This window comes from Arachis ipaensis, chromosome B04 (genome assembly GCF_000816755.2).
Source record: "Arachis ipaensis cultivar K30076 chromosome B04, Araip1.1, whole genome shotgun sequence".
NCBI lineage: Eukaryota > Viridiplantae > Streptophyta > Magnoliopsida > Fabales > Fabaceae > Arachis > Arachis ipaensis.
The window spans coordinates 3267145-3282722 of NC_029788.2; positions in this window are offsets into that span (position 1 = coordinate 3267145).

Here is a 15578-nt window from a genome sequence, read left to right on the forward strand (position 1 = left end):
AGCTTCGGCGGAAAAGGCCCTCCCATTCTTCAACCTAATGAAGAAAGGAATCGCCTTCGAGTGGACCCCGGCATGCGAAGAAGCATTCATCCATTTCAAAAAGATACTTTCAGAACCACCCATGCTCAGCAAACCAAGAGAAGGAGAACCTCTGTACCTATACCTAGCAGTGACCACACAGGCCATGGCGGCGGTTCTTGTCAGAGAAGAAGATAAGACCCAGCGTCCAATATACTTCATCAGCAAAGGACTCCAAGGGGCGGAGTTGAAGTACACCAAGCTGGAAAATCTGGCTTATGCCTTGCTAACTTCATCAAGAAGACTCAAACAATACTTCCAAGGGCATGTGATCATCCTAAGAACCAACCAGGCCATTCGACAAGCTCTCCAGAAACCCAACCTCGCAGGGAGGATGATGGCATGGGCAGTAGAGCTGTCCCAATATGATTTGCAATACGAGCCCAGGCAAGCAATCAAAATCCAAGCAATGGTAAATTTCCTGGTAGAGGTCACAGGAGAGGCACCCGATATACCGAACACACGGTGGAAGCCCCACGTTGATGGAGCATCCAACCAAATGTTCGGAGGGGCCGGGATCATTCTTGAGAACTCGGCAGGGGTAGCTTACGAGCAGTCGATCAAGTTTGATTTTTCCGTCTTCAACAACCAGGCAGAATACGAAGCACTGATAGGAGGGATAATCCTAGCTAAAGAAGTCGGAGCATCTAGGGTAGAAGTTAGTAGTGACTCCCAGATCGTCACATCCCAAATAAACGGCAACTACCAGGCCAGGGACACACTACTACAAAAATACCTATAAAAGGTAAAAGAGTTGTGCAAAAACTTCGAGGAAGTCATAATCCAGCATGTTCCTAGGGAAAGGAACGCCCGAGCAGACCTCCTCTCCAAGCTAGCGAGCACCAAGCCTGGGACAGGGAACAGGTATCTAATCCAAGGACTGGCAACTGAACCAGCAATCATCTTATGTGCAACCCAGACCCCAAGCCCCACCTGATGGATAGACCCTATCTTCCGATACTTGGAACACGGCAAAATACCCCAAGACGAGAAGGAAGCACAAGCCACCAAGAGGGAAGCCCACAAATATGTGATCATACAAGGGCAGTTGTACAAGCGAGGGCTCCACTAACCCTTGCTCAAATGCCTACGCCCCGACCAGACGGACTACGTCCTAAGCGAAGTCCATGAGGGGTGTAGTGGTCACCATATTGGAGGAAGGTCGCCGGCAAGGAAGATCATCCGAGCAGGGTATTACTGGCCCACGATGATGTCGGACGCTCAGGGGTTCGTCAGGAAATGCAAGAAATGCCAAGAAAATGCCAACTTCCACAAAGCTCCACCTGAGGAACTTAGTTTGATGATGGCACCCCGACCTTTCGCCCAATGGGGAGTCGACATCTTGGGGCCATTCCCACCCGGGCTAGGACAAGTGAAATACTTGATAGTAGCTATAGACTACTACACCAAATGGGTAGAGGCATAATCACTAGCCAGCATATCCTCAACCACTGTCAAAAATTCATGTGGAGGCAAGTGGTCACCAGGTTCGGAATCCCGGAGTCTTGTCATATCAGATAATGGGGCACAATTCACTGACAAAAATTTTAAAGAATTCCTCTCAGGACTAGGGATCAAGCAAAGGTTCTCCTCAGTTGAGCACCCTCAAAGCAACGGACAGGTAGAAGCAGCCAACAAAGTTATCCTAAAAGGGCTAAAGAAGCGACTCGAAGGGAAGAAGGGCTCATGGGCAGATGAGCTAGCCTCAGTCTTATGGTCTTACAGAACCTCTCTCCAGTCATCTACCGGCGAAACCCCATTCCAACTCACATACGGGGTTGACGCGGTCATCCCAGTCGAAATAGGAGAGCCGAGTCCAAGATTACTTCTTGGGGAAAGGAAACGAGGCAATCGAGAAAGACCTAGTTGACGAAACAAGACAAATGGCACACCTGATAGAGACAGCAATCAAGCAAAGGATAGCCCTAAGATACAACGGAAAAGTGCTAAGGAGAAGCCTCGGGGAAGGCGACCTAGTCTTACGACGTAACGAGCCAACCCTGCCAACCCTAGGAGAAGGCAAGTTGGACGCAAATTGGGAAAGACCTTACAGGGTCAGAGAAGTCCTCAAAAAGGGTGCATATAAGCTAGAAAAGCTAGATGGAAGCGAGGTGCAGAGGGCATGGAACATGGCAAACCTAAAATGATTTTACTCATAGGAAAAAGCGACCTGACGGGTTAAAGACCCCTTCACATCCACTTTAATTTTTTCCATTTTCCTTCGTTTTCATTTTCTTTAATTATGTATCACATTACCCCTTTATTTTAAGTTCTACATATACATATATAACAACTCTGTCTTTTGCAAGATTTTTGCCAAATACGACGAAACGATAAAAACTACGAGCGGTCGAGCTAACGGAAACCCGGGACTGATCACCCTGGGAACCAAAGGGACCCAAAGGTAAAAAAGCAACAAACGATTAAAACGGTAAATACCATAAAAGCGATAAACCAAAAGGCCACGACGGCCCGGATAAGCAAAATCAATAAAGTAGGCAAAAGCCACGACGGCCCGAGCAAGCGAATAATTATCATAAAACGGCTTAATTAAAAGGCCACGACGGCCCGGATAAGCAAAATCAATAAAGTAGGCAAAAGCCACGACGGCCCGAGCAAGCGAACAATTATCATAAAACGGCTTAATTAAAACGAAGTATCAAAATACTCATTACAACCAAAGGCACCTTAAAAGGCCCAAAAGCAAAAAGCAAAATTACAAGAACAAAGGCAAGGAGTATAAAAGCTGAAAAGAAGAAGAATCCATCTCAAGGCTTGAGGATGTTAACAATCTTCCCGTCCTCAATAGTCTTGATAGCGCCCACTTGAGAAAGGTCGAGGTCGGGAGCTAGCACAGCAACCTGAAGCTTAATCCCCTCCTCAGTCAGCTTCATGTTCTCCCGGGCCCCTTAGCAATCTCCTTATTTTTCTTCTTCAGAGCGGCTGCTTCCTGACGGGCAGCCGTTGCCGAGCTCTCTGCCAGTTTTAGCTTTTCCTCCAAGTCTTTGATCTTCTTCTCGGCAGCAGCGGTCTCACCACGGGAAGTGTTCAAATCCTTCATCAAGGTGATGTCCCGTTCCACCAACCTATTGATTTCCTTGGCATCTTCCTTGGCTTTCTCCTCCTGCTCAGATAACTTCTTCTTCAGAGACTCCTCCTGGGACCTCGAATCAGTCAAATCCTTCTGGGAGTTTCGAAGCTTCCCTTCCATAGAATGAATATTTCCCAAGATAGGCTCCACCTTCTTAGCGATAGCAGCATCACAGAGAAGACTACGGTAGATCCACCTCGCAAGGTTGCAGATACCGAGATCTTCAGATATTCGCAGACCATTTCAAAACAGCGAATAGTAGCCCAGCTATTCGGGTGCAGCTGCGACGGAGCAACATCGCACCGATTTAGCAAACCCATGACGAAGGAAGAGAAGGGAAGGCGAACTCCCAAGGTTTTGAACATGGGTTTATAAACCCACAACCAATCAACAACTCGAGGGGAGGCCAAGTTCTTTTGACAAACACGCTCCCGATCAGTAGGACCGTAAACCTGGTACAATGCCTCCTCAGGTCCTCCTCCGCACAAGAGCCCGGCCTGGCGAAGATCCTGGAGGCTCTCACGGGTGACCTTAGAAGGGGCGTCCTTCACATCGGAAGTAACCCAGGCGTAGTGATCGACAAAATCAGCTAGCGGCCGCTGAGCCATGTTCGGGAGCACAGGGCGGTCAGCCATACCTACAGCGGGGGCACCACTTAGTTAGAACGGGAGGTCGGAAACCCTAAAAGCAGTATAAAAAAACTACAACTCCCTAAACCACCCCCTAGGTACCCCTACACTAACCCAGAACTCAAGCAAAACCTAAGAAAAACCCAGTGGCGCCCCCTCTAAAAGAAGAAGCAGCAAAAGCAAACAAAAACCCAGGCATGCATAGGGAAAAACGCACGGAAAAAGCACAAAAGGAATACCAAAAGAAAACCATAAACAACGTACCAGAAAAATGCAGAAGTTGAGGAAGGAATCCGAAAGAAAGAAAGAAATCTAGAAGCGCGAACGGAATCGAATCAGCAGCAAAAGAAGAGAGTAGAAACAGCAGCAGTTCAAGGAAACAGAAGAGGGAAAAAAGAAGAATGGGGAAATGAGGAGGTTGTGAAAATAAAAAAGGGGGCGAAGAATGTAACCGTCAAGGAAGAAGCGCCAAAAGGCAGGGGCATACCTGTCATTTCACGCAAATTTCAAATCACGAAATGATGGGCATTTAATGCCCAGCACATATGCCAAGGAGGCAGCGTCAGAGACGAGATGACCATGCGTGAGAAACATGAAACGCTATCAACGAGCTCCTGAGAAGAAGAGCACATCCCATCTCGGCGAGTAGGACAAATGCGCCCAGCCACGAGCCCCAAACCTCAAGGCTGGCGCGTTGGGGGCACTATTACGGACCAGAGTCCAGCCCAACTAGTCGTCGGGTCGGGGCGCCACCCCTGACCCAGGCCCAAGCCATCCCTCACGAAAGGAAGAGTCCGACGGGTCGGTTTCCAACACCCGACCCGGGGCACGCCCGGTTTACACTCCGTACGACCCAGGTCACCAGTCGGGTCGGTATCCTTGGGGCCGCCCCCGAGTCCCTATGCCCAGCACATATGCCAAGGAGGCAGCGTCAGAGACGAGATGACCACGCGTGAGAAACATGAAACGCTATCAACGAGCTCCCGATAAGAAGAGCACATCCCATCTCGGTGAGTAGGACAAATGCGTCTAGCCACGAGCCCCAAACCTCAAGGCTGGCGCGTTGGGGGCACTGTTACAGACCAGAGTCCAGCCCAACTAATCGTCGGGTTGGGGCACCACCCCTAACCTAGGCCCAAGCCATCCCTCACGAAAGGAAGAGTCCGACGGGTCGGTTTCCAACACCTGACCCGGGGCACGCCCGGTTTACACTCCGTACGACCCAGGTCACCAGTCGGGTCGGTATCTTTGGGGCCGCCCCCCGAGTCCCCGACCCGAAGTCTGGAACGACCTGTTCCTCCCACGTGGACTAGGACAGCTCATAGAAGCTCCTTGGCCAGTGGGCTAGGTCATCCATAGGCCCGCCCTGCACAGTATATAAGGGGAGAGGACAGCTCTCCCCCCAAGGTATGTCATATCTTACCTAATTTGGCCATCCCCTCATACGGACATTAACTTGACCATCGGAGTGTCCTTGCAGGAGGCCACCCCCCTCGTCCTTCTTTCCTCCGGCACCATCAACTCACTAAGCACACCTCAAACGCCCGCTCCAGATCAACCGGGGTTTCCCTCTCTAACCTTCTCATCACCATCCGATCCACCGAGCACTCGAGATCCCACAGTAACGAACAAGTATGGAATCTACTTCATCCGCATCAGTTTGTTCAAAACTTTTACAACCTCAATGCTAGAGATTGACTTATTAGTAATCTCTCAGTGAAGAGTGATTGGAATTGCCGACTTGGTGTTGCAGCTTCTTCTTTGTGGTACTATATATATAGAAATCTCCTCATCTTTGAAGGAAAGAGTTTTCTCCCCGTTGCAACTGTTAGTACTATTCAAGCTCGGTTTGAAGACATTCAAACTGCATTGAAGAATAACTTCAAACGAAATTCTGCTACAAGAAGCTCCGGACAGCTCATATGTTAGGTCTTTCCACCAAGATTGTGTGAAGCTTAATGTGGATGGTTCTTTCCTCTCCTCCAATAATAGTACGGCCTGTGGGGGTGTTCCGAAATCACTTGGGCAGATATATTGTTAGATTTTTGTGTAATTTGAAAAGTTGTTCCATCACTCATGCCGAGCTTTGGGAGATTGTTGAAGGCCTTCAGATTGCTAATACACATAATTTCCAACACCTTATTGTTGAATCTGATTCTTGGTCTTTCCATTAAGTTTATTAAAGATGGGTGTCCAGCCTCTCATCTGTGCAAACCACTGTTGGAAGACACAGCAATCTTGGAGAGACGTTTTCAGAAGGTGGAGTGGATCCATATTCTTAGAGAAGCTAATGTTGTAGCCGACACCTTGGCTAAAAATGGTCAGGAGCTCCCCATAGGTCTTCATTTGTTTAAGAGGCCACCTTCTGACACATGCTCTACTTTCTTATTCTCGTGGAACTCTTAGAATAAGGCTCACTAAAATTTTTATTTTCTAAGAGTAAAGTTAATTTTTAAAAAATAATTTTTTAAAAATCGTAATATTTATATTTGGTAAATCAAATTAAAACTAGTTTTAATAAACACAAGTAATAATAATTGCATTTGGTAAAATAGTTTTTAGAATTTAAAAATATTATAATAAACATAAATGTAAGCATTAAATTTAAAAATTAGTTAACATATGAGGTTATATTAGACTTTTAAATTTTGAAAAGTACAAGCCAATTTTAAAAAAGTTTTATCTTAGGTACTTTCAAAATACCCTAATCTTTTAAAATCTGCAAACACAAGCATATGATCTTTTTTATTTACCAAATATAAAATGAAAAACTTGAGTTTTTAAAAAACACAACCACCTTTTCAAAAAATTTTATCAAACCAAACCTAAGAAGAGCTGATTAGTCTTGTTTTGTTTGTTCTGTTTGGGGTATTCATATTAACCCTCTTTTCTAAAAAAAATTAATAATATGATTAAGTAGGTCTAATAATATATATTTTGAGTATTTGTAACTAAAAAATTGTTATTATTATAATTTTATGTAAAAGTTAATTATATATAACCGTTATTTTTTAATTTAATTGAGTAATAATAGATATTAAATTTAATTGACTAACATGATAAAAAAAATTTTTTATGTGAATTTTATTATTTTTATATTGCAATCAAGTTGTATTAATCTAGTAGTTAGATCACTAATTTACTTAAACAAATGTCGAGAATTTGAATCTCGCCTTATATAAATAAAAAAAATAATATGCTATAAACTCAATTTTTATATAAATAAATAAATAAATGTATGTTCAAAATTATCACTTACACAAAATTGATTACATGAAAAAACTAAAAAAACAAGTAACATACTATAAACTCAAACTTTTAGATAAATGAATTATTAAATCTTTCAATATTTGTCTGTCCTAAATTATTAACTCTTTCGCTAGTTATCCTTGCCTACAAAAAGAAATTTCTATTTATTTGCTTCATATGTTTGTTTTATTTCTTTGTTGAACTTTATTTTAGCTAACCAAAGCATAACTAACATGAAAGTTATGTGTTTTTTTAAAAAAAATTCTAATTTGATTTGTAGCAAAATGTTTCAATTTTATGGAATGTCTCTACATGGGAAGCTGCATTCAATAGTACTTAGTTAAGATGATCCTAATGTAAGTTATGCATGGGCATGACAATTTTAGAATGAGCATACATGGGATGCCAGCATTAATAGTAGTTAGTTGTAGTGATTCTATTGTAGATTAAACAGGGCAATAATCATTTTTAAGTTTTTAGAACAATACAAAACTAAAGAGTTGAATAACAATACGATGGCAGCTTAACTATTACGAATGCATATGTGTGGCTTGTGATTAGACATATGCCCGAAAACGGGTTTAGAGGAAGAACGACTTAGCCATAGCAGCTAACAGTTTTTAGGTGATCTGGAGAGAAAGAAATTTAAAGGTCTTCGAAGGCAAAAAAAAACTCCTCTGATATAATGCTCTCTCAGCCATTGGAACTCCATTCTCAAACACAAGTCGACAAATTTTTATGAATGTTCACTTTCTTTCTCGTTCTTCTTTCCGTTCACTTTTTTTCTTTAAGTTTTTTCAATTAATGCTATAACTCTATAAGGGCACAGTAAAAAATTCCTTTCTCTATTTTTGTTGTCCAAATATGAATCGAATTCAACATTATATTTATTTCTGAAGTTGAAATGAATAAATGTCTAACTAAAAAAAAAATCTAAAGTAATTTCTTTTGTATTTGATCTTACATTGTATTATATTTTTTTTTTTGGTGAACAACCAAAAGAAAAAAATAAAAGAGCAGAAAAGAAAAAGAAAAGAAATCAGGTTCTTAATAGTAAGAGAGGACAAACCACTTCTGGTGGTAGATAAAAATCATCACTTTTACATTTTTGTGATATGTGATATTTAAGGATTGGACAAAAAAGTTAATCACTTAATCTAACCTAATTCTCATGTATATTTTTCAAAAATTAAATAAAAATTTGGATAAAACATAACCCGACCACCACCGCTGGCGTTGCTCCACCGCGACGACTCCCTTGAAGGTTAGAGCCATCAGGTACAATGACATCCTCTGCCTTAGTGAGTACATAAACTTTATAACCTCCATCTCAAACTTAGATTAGGAATAGGAAAAAGAAACGAACGGAAAAAGGGAAGAAAAAAAAGGAGAAAGTGCTGTCAACCACTCACATGCGCATCGTTTTTTTTAGTGCTTCTTTTCCCAAACCCAAATTAAATTAATGAACATTTTATTTTTTTTCATTGTTCATTTGCATTTGGTCAGCCCCAACTCAGCTTTAACTTAATTAATAATAATTGAAATTCTGCCAAACAAATTAATTGAATCTTAATATCATGGCTTTGGTTTCATTTCATATTATCACACAAAAAAATCAAGGAACAAGATTAGTAACTAATTGTTGGAGTAAATCAGAGAAATGACATCAGGAAAAATGAAGGAAATTGATAATTTTTTTTTGGTATTAGGGCAATTGATCATTATTTCATTATCATTGTCATTGACAAACACATACACTTATAGAGATAGGAGTGTGGGCAAACAAATAAAAGAAGGCCTTTGTTTCTTTAATTTTTAGGGCTTTAAGAAACTTTGGTCACACCTTTACAAGGAGAGTCTTTCAATAATACTTAAAAAAAAAAAAAAACTAAACAAAACTTTCCAGTAGATGGAAGAAGAGAAAAAAAAAAGAAAGAAAGAAGGCTTCAACCTTAAATCAGCGAACAACTCGCTTCGGGAGGATCAAAGCACGCCAGATCGAGTCTTCAAACTGTTTTGGAAGTGGAGCGGTTCGGAGCGAATTCGCTCCTTCCTTTGGTTAGTCGTCAATGATGCTATTTTAACAAATGTCAATCAGTAGAAGAAGACATTTATCTGCCTCTACTAGCTGCCCACGCTGCAACTACCTCATAGAGGACGTCCTTCCTGTGTTACGTGATTGTCCTTATGCCAAATTAGTATTGTTACGGACCAGAGTCCAACCCCACCGACGGGTCGGTTTCCAACACCCGACCGGGGGCACGCTCGGCTTACACTCCGTACGACCCAGGTCACCAGTCGGGTCGTCCAAGTCGGCAGTAAAAAAGGATACCCGGATCCTTTCAATCTCGACAGGAGACCCCATCGCCTCAAGAGGAAGACCTCCCGTGATATCCTTCGGCCCAGAAGATCAGTGGTTTCACAATCTCCCCGAAAACCCCCATGGTGATCACGGCAATGGTCGGGACCGGGTTAGTCAGGCGAATCCTTGTCGATACTGGAGTTGACTCCAACATCCTATTCAGGAACGTGTTTGACGCCATAGGACTCAGGGAATCCGACCTCAAGAGCCATCAACACGGGGTCATGGGGTTAGGCGACAACTATATAAAACCCGATGGGACGATTTCTCTCCCAATCTGCCTCAGAGCCAGTGACACTAGGAGGTCAGTTATGGCAGACTTCGTAGTCCTCAGAGACTCCACGGCCTACAACATCATTCTAGGAAGAAAGACTATCAACGAATTTTCAGCTGTGATATGTACTAAATTCCTAACAATGAAGTTCGTGACGGACAAAGGAGCTGTTGGCTCCATTAGGGGAGACTTGAAAGGGGGGATTGCCTGCAACAATGCCAATCTCTCCCTAAGAAAAGAGTCTAAAAAGGTAGCCGGCGTGTTTTTGGTAGACCTGGATGTAAGGATAGAAGACAAGCCGAGACCAAAACCAGAGGGGGACATGGAGAAGTTCCAAATAGAGAAGTCGGCAGAATAGTTTACCTTCGTAAACAAAAATCTGCCCCATGAACTCAAAGGCCCCCTCATGGAGGTCGTAAGGGCAAACGGCGACCTCTTCGCATGGACGCCATCAAACATGCCGGGCTTGGATCCCGAGGTCATGTCCCACCGACTAGCCGTCAAACCAGACACAAAGCTAGTAGCACAGCGACGAAGGAAAATGTCCCAAGAAAGGGCCCATGAGGTCGCCAAACAAACAGCCGAGCTACTTGAAGCCGAGTTCATCAAAGAGCTCAAATACTCGACATGGCTATCCAACGTCGTCCTGGTCAAAAAAGCTAGTGGAAGATGGAGAATGTGTGTTGACTATTCCGACCTAAACAAAGCATGTCCTAAAGACTCTTTTCCCCTCCCCAACATCGACACCTTGGTAGACTTGGCGGCAGGATATCGTTTCCTCAGCTTCATGGACGCGTACTCCGGCTATAATCAGATCCCGATGCACCAGCCTGATGAGGAGAAGACGGCGTTCATAACACCAGGAGGCACTTATTGTTACAAGGTAATGCCATTTGGATTGAAGAACGCGGGGGCCACCTACCAAAGACTAATGAGCAGAGTCTTCCATGACCTCATCGGCAAGACAGTAGAGGTTTACGTCGACGACATCTTGGTAAAAACAGCAGAGCCAAGTAGCCTTATAGACGACCTCCAAGCTGTCTTCGAAGCGCTAAGGAAATTCAAAATGAGGCTCAATCCACTCAAGTGCGCGTTTGCTATGGAGGCCTAAAAGTTCCTAGGTTTCATGATAACACAACGGGGGGTAGAAGCTAACCCAAACAAATGTGAAGCCATCCTCAAAATGACAAGCCCAGGGTGTGTCAAAGATGTGCAGCGACTCACCGGGAAGCTTACAGCTCTATCCCGGTTCCTCGAAGCTTCGGCGGAAAAGGCCCTCCCATTCTTCGACCTAATGAAGAAAAGAATCGCCTTCGAGTGGACCCCGGCATGCGAAGAAGCATTCAGCCATTTCAAAAAGATACTTTCAGAATCACCCGTGCTTAGCAAACCAAGAGAAGGAGAACCTCTGTACCTATACCTAGCAGTGACCACACAGGCCATGGCGGCGGTTCTTGTCCGAGAAGAAGATAAGACCCAGCACCCAATATACATCATCAGTAAAGGACTCCAAGGGGCGGAGTTGAAGTACACCAAGCTGAAAAAGCTGGCTTATGCCCTGCTAACCTCATCAAGAAGACTCAAACAATACTTCCAAGGGCATGAGATCATCCTAAGAACCAACCAGGCAATTCGACAAGCTCTCCAAAACCCAACCTCGCAGGGAGGATGATGGCATGGGCAGTAGAGCTGTCCCAATATGATTTGCAATACGAGCCCAGGCAAGCAATCAAAGCCCAAGCAATGGTAAATTTCCTGGTGGAGGTCACAGGAGAGGCACCCGACATACCGAACACACGGTGGAAGCCCCACGTTGATGGAGCATCCAACCAAACGTCCGGAGGGGCCGGGATCATTCTCGAGAACTCGGCAGGGGTAGCTTATGAGCAGTCGATCAAGTTTGATTTTTCCGTCTTCAACAACCAGGCAGAATACGAAGCACTGATAGGAGGGATAATCCTAGCTAAAGAAGTCGGAGCATCTAGGGTAGAAGTTAGTAGTGACTCCCAGATCGTCACATCCCAGATAAACGGCAGCTACCAGGCCAGGGACACACTACTACAAAAAGTACCTAGAAAAGGTAAAAGAGTTGTGCAAAAACTTCGAGGAAGTCATAATCCAGCATGTTCCTAGGGAAAGGAACGCCCGAGCAGACCTCCTCTCCAAGCTAGCGAGCACCAAGCCTGGGACAGGGAACAGGTCTCTAATCCAAGGACTGGTAACTGAACCAGCAATCATCTTATGTGCAACCCAGACCCCAAGCCCCACCTGATGGATAGACCATATCTTCCGATACTTGGAACACAGCGAAATACCCCAAGACGAGAAGGAAGCACAAGCCACCAGGAGGGAAGCCCCCAAATATGTGATCATACAAGGGCAGTTGTACAAGCGAGGGCTCCACCAACCCTTGCTCAAATGCCTACGCCCCGACCAGACGGACTACGTCCTAAGCGAAGTCCATGAGGGGTGTTGTGGTCACCATATTGGAGGAAGGTCGCTGGCAAGGAAGATCATCCGAGCAGGGTATTACTGGCCCACGATGATGTCGGACGCTCAGGGGTTCGTCAGGAAATGCAACAAATGCCAAGAAAATGCCAACTTCCACAAAGCTCCACATGAGGAACTTAGCTTGATGATGGCACCCCAACCTTTCGCCCAATGGGGAGTCGACATCTTGGGACCATTCCCACTCAGGCTAGGACAAGTGAAATACTTGATAGTAGCTATAGACTACTACACCAAATGGGTAGAGGCATAATAACTAGCCAGCATATCCTCAGCCACTGTCAAAAATTCATGTGGAGGCAAGTGGTCACCAGGTTCGAAATCCCGGAGTCTTGTCATATCAGATAATGGGGCACAATTCACTGACAAAAAATTTAAAGAATTCCTCTCAGGACTAGGGATCAAGCAAATGTTCTCCTCAGTTGAGCACCCTCAAAGCAACGGATAGGTAGAAGCAGCCAACAAAGTTATCCTAAAAGGGCTAAAGAAGCGACTCGAAGGGAAGAAGGGCTCATGGGTAGACGAGCTAGCCTCAGTCTTATGGTCTTACAGAACCTCTCTCCAGTCATCTACTGGCGAAACCCCATTCCGACTCACATACGGGGTCGACGCGGTCATCCCAGTCGAAATAGGGGAGCCGAGTCCAAGATTACTTCTTGGGGAAAGGAAACGAGGCAATCGAGAAAGACCTAGTTGACGAAACAAGACAAATGGTACACCTGATAGAGACAGCAATCAAGCAAAGGATAGCCCTAAGATACAACGGCAAAGTGCTAAGGAGAAGCCTCGGGGAAGGCGACCTGGTCTTACGACGTAACGACATAGGGCCGCCAACCCCGGGAGAAGGCAAGTTAGACGTAAATTGGGAAAGACCTTACAGGGTCAGAGAAGTCCTCGGAAAGGGCGCATATAAGCTAGAAAAGCTAGATGGAAGCGAGGTGCCGAGGACATGGAACATGGCAAACCTAAAAAGATTTTACTCATAGGAAAAAGCGACCTGACGGGCTGAAGACCCCTTCACATCCACTTTAATTTTTTCCATTTTCCTTCGTTTCCATTTTCTTTAATTATGTATCACATTACCCCTTTATTTTAAGTTCTACATATACATATATAACAACTCTGTCTTTTGCAAGATTTTCGCCAAATACGACGAAACGACAAAAACTACGAGCGGTCGATCTAACGAAAATCCGGGACTGATCACCCTGGGAACCAAAGGGACCCAAAGGTAAAAAAGCAACAAATGATTAAAACGGTAAATACCATAAAAGCGATAAACCAAAAGGCTACGACGGCCCGGATAAGCAAAATCAATAAAGTAGGCAAAAGCCACGACGGCCCGAGCAAGCAAACAATTATCATAAAACGGCTTAATTAAAAGGCCACGACGGCCTAGATAAGCAAAATCAATAAAGTAGGCAAAAGCCACGACGGCCCGAGCAAGCGAACAATTATCATAAAACGGCTCAATTAAAACGAAGTATCAAAATATTCATTACAACCAAAGGCGCCTTAAAAGGCCCAAAAGCAAAAAGCAAAATTACAAGAACAGAGGCAAGGAGTATAAAAGCTGAAAAGAAAAAGAATCCATCTCAATGCTTGAGGATGTTAACAATCTTCCCATCCTCAACAGTCTTGATAGTGCCCACTTGAGAAAGGTCGAGGTCGGGAGCTAGCACAGCAACCTGAAGCTTAATCCCCTCCTCAGTCAGCTTCACGGCCTCCCGGGCCCCTTAGCAATCTCCTTATTTTTCTTCTTCAGAGAGGCTGCTTCCTGACGGGCAGCCGTTGCCGAGCTCTCCGCCAGTTTCAGCTTTTCCTCCAAGTCTTTGATCTTTTTCTCGACAGCAGCGGTCTCACCACGGGAAGTGTTCAAATCCTTCATCAAGGTGATGTCCCGCTCCACGAACCTATTGATTTCCTTGGCATCTTCCTTGGCTTTCTCCTCCTGCTCAGATAACTTCTTCTTCAGAGACTCCTCCCGGGACCTCGAATCAGTTAAATCCTTCTGGGAGTTTCGAAGCTTCCCTTCCATAGAATGAATATTTCCCAAGACAGGCTCCACCTTCTTAGTGATAGCAGCAGCACGGAGAAGACTACGATAGATCCACCTCGCAAGGTTGTAGATACCGAGATCTTCAGATATTCGCAGACCATTTCAAAATAGCGAATAGTAGCCCAGCTATTCGGGTGCAGCTGTGACGGAGCAACATCGCACCGATTTAGCAAACCCATGACGAAGGAAGAGAAGGGAAGGCGAACTCCCAAGGTTTTGAACATGGGTTTATAAACCCACAACCAATCAACAACTCGAGGGGAGGCCAAGTTCTTTTGACAAACACGCTCCCGATCAGTAGGACCGTAAACCTGGTACAATGCCTCCTCAGGTCCTCCTCCGCACAAGAGCCCGGCCTGGCGAAGATCCTGGAGGCTCTCACGGGTGACCTTAGAAGGGGCGTCCTTCACATCGGAAGTAACCCAGGCGTAGTGATCGACAAAATCGGCTTGCGGCTGCTGAGCCATGTTCGGGAGCACAGGGCGGTCAGCCATACCTACAGCGGGGGCACCACTTAGTTAGAACGGGAGGTCGAGAACCCTAAAAGCATTATAAACAAACTACAACTCCCTAAACCACCCCCTAGGTACCCCTACACTAACCCAGAACTCAAGCAAAACCTAAGAAAAACCCAGTGGCGCCCCCTCTAAAAGAAGAAGCAGCAAAAGCAAACAAAAACCCAGGCATGCATAGGGAAAAACGCATGGAAAAAGCACAAAAGGAATACCAAAAGAAAACCAAAAAGCAATGAAAACCATAAACAACGTACCAGAAAAATGCAGAAGTTGAGGAAGGAATCCGAAAGAAAGAAAGAAATCTGGAAGCGCGAACGGAATCGAATCAGCAGCAAAAGAAGAGAGTAGAAACAGCAGCAGTTTAAGGAAACAGAAGAGGGAAAAAAGAAGAATGGGGAAATGAGGAGGTTGTGAAAATAAAAAAGGGGGCGAAGAGTGTAACCGTCAAGGAAGAAGTGCCAAAAGGCAGGGGCATACCTGTCATTTCACACAAATTTCAAATCACGAAATGATGGGCATTTAATGCCCAGCACAGACGCCAAGGAGGCAGCGTCAGAGACGAGATGACCACGCGTGAGAAACATGAAACGCTATCAACGAGCTCCCGATAAGAAGAGCACATCCCATCTCGGTGAGTAGGACAAATGCGTCCAGCCACGAGCCCCAAACCTCAAGGCTGACACGTTGAGGGCACTGTTACAGACCAGAGTCCAGCCCAACTAGTCGTCGGGTTGGGGCGCCACCCCTTACCCAGGCCCAAGCCATCCCTCACGAAAGGAAGAGTCCGACGGGTCGGTTTTCAACACCCGACTC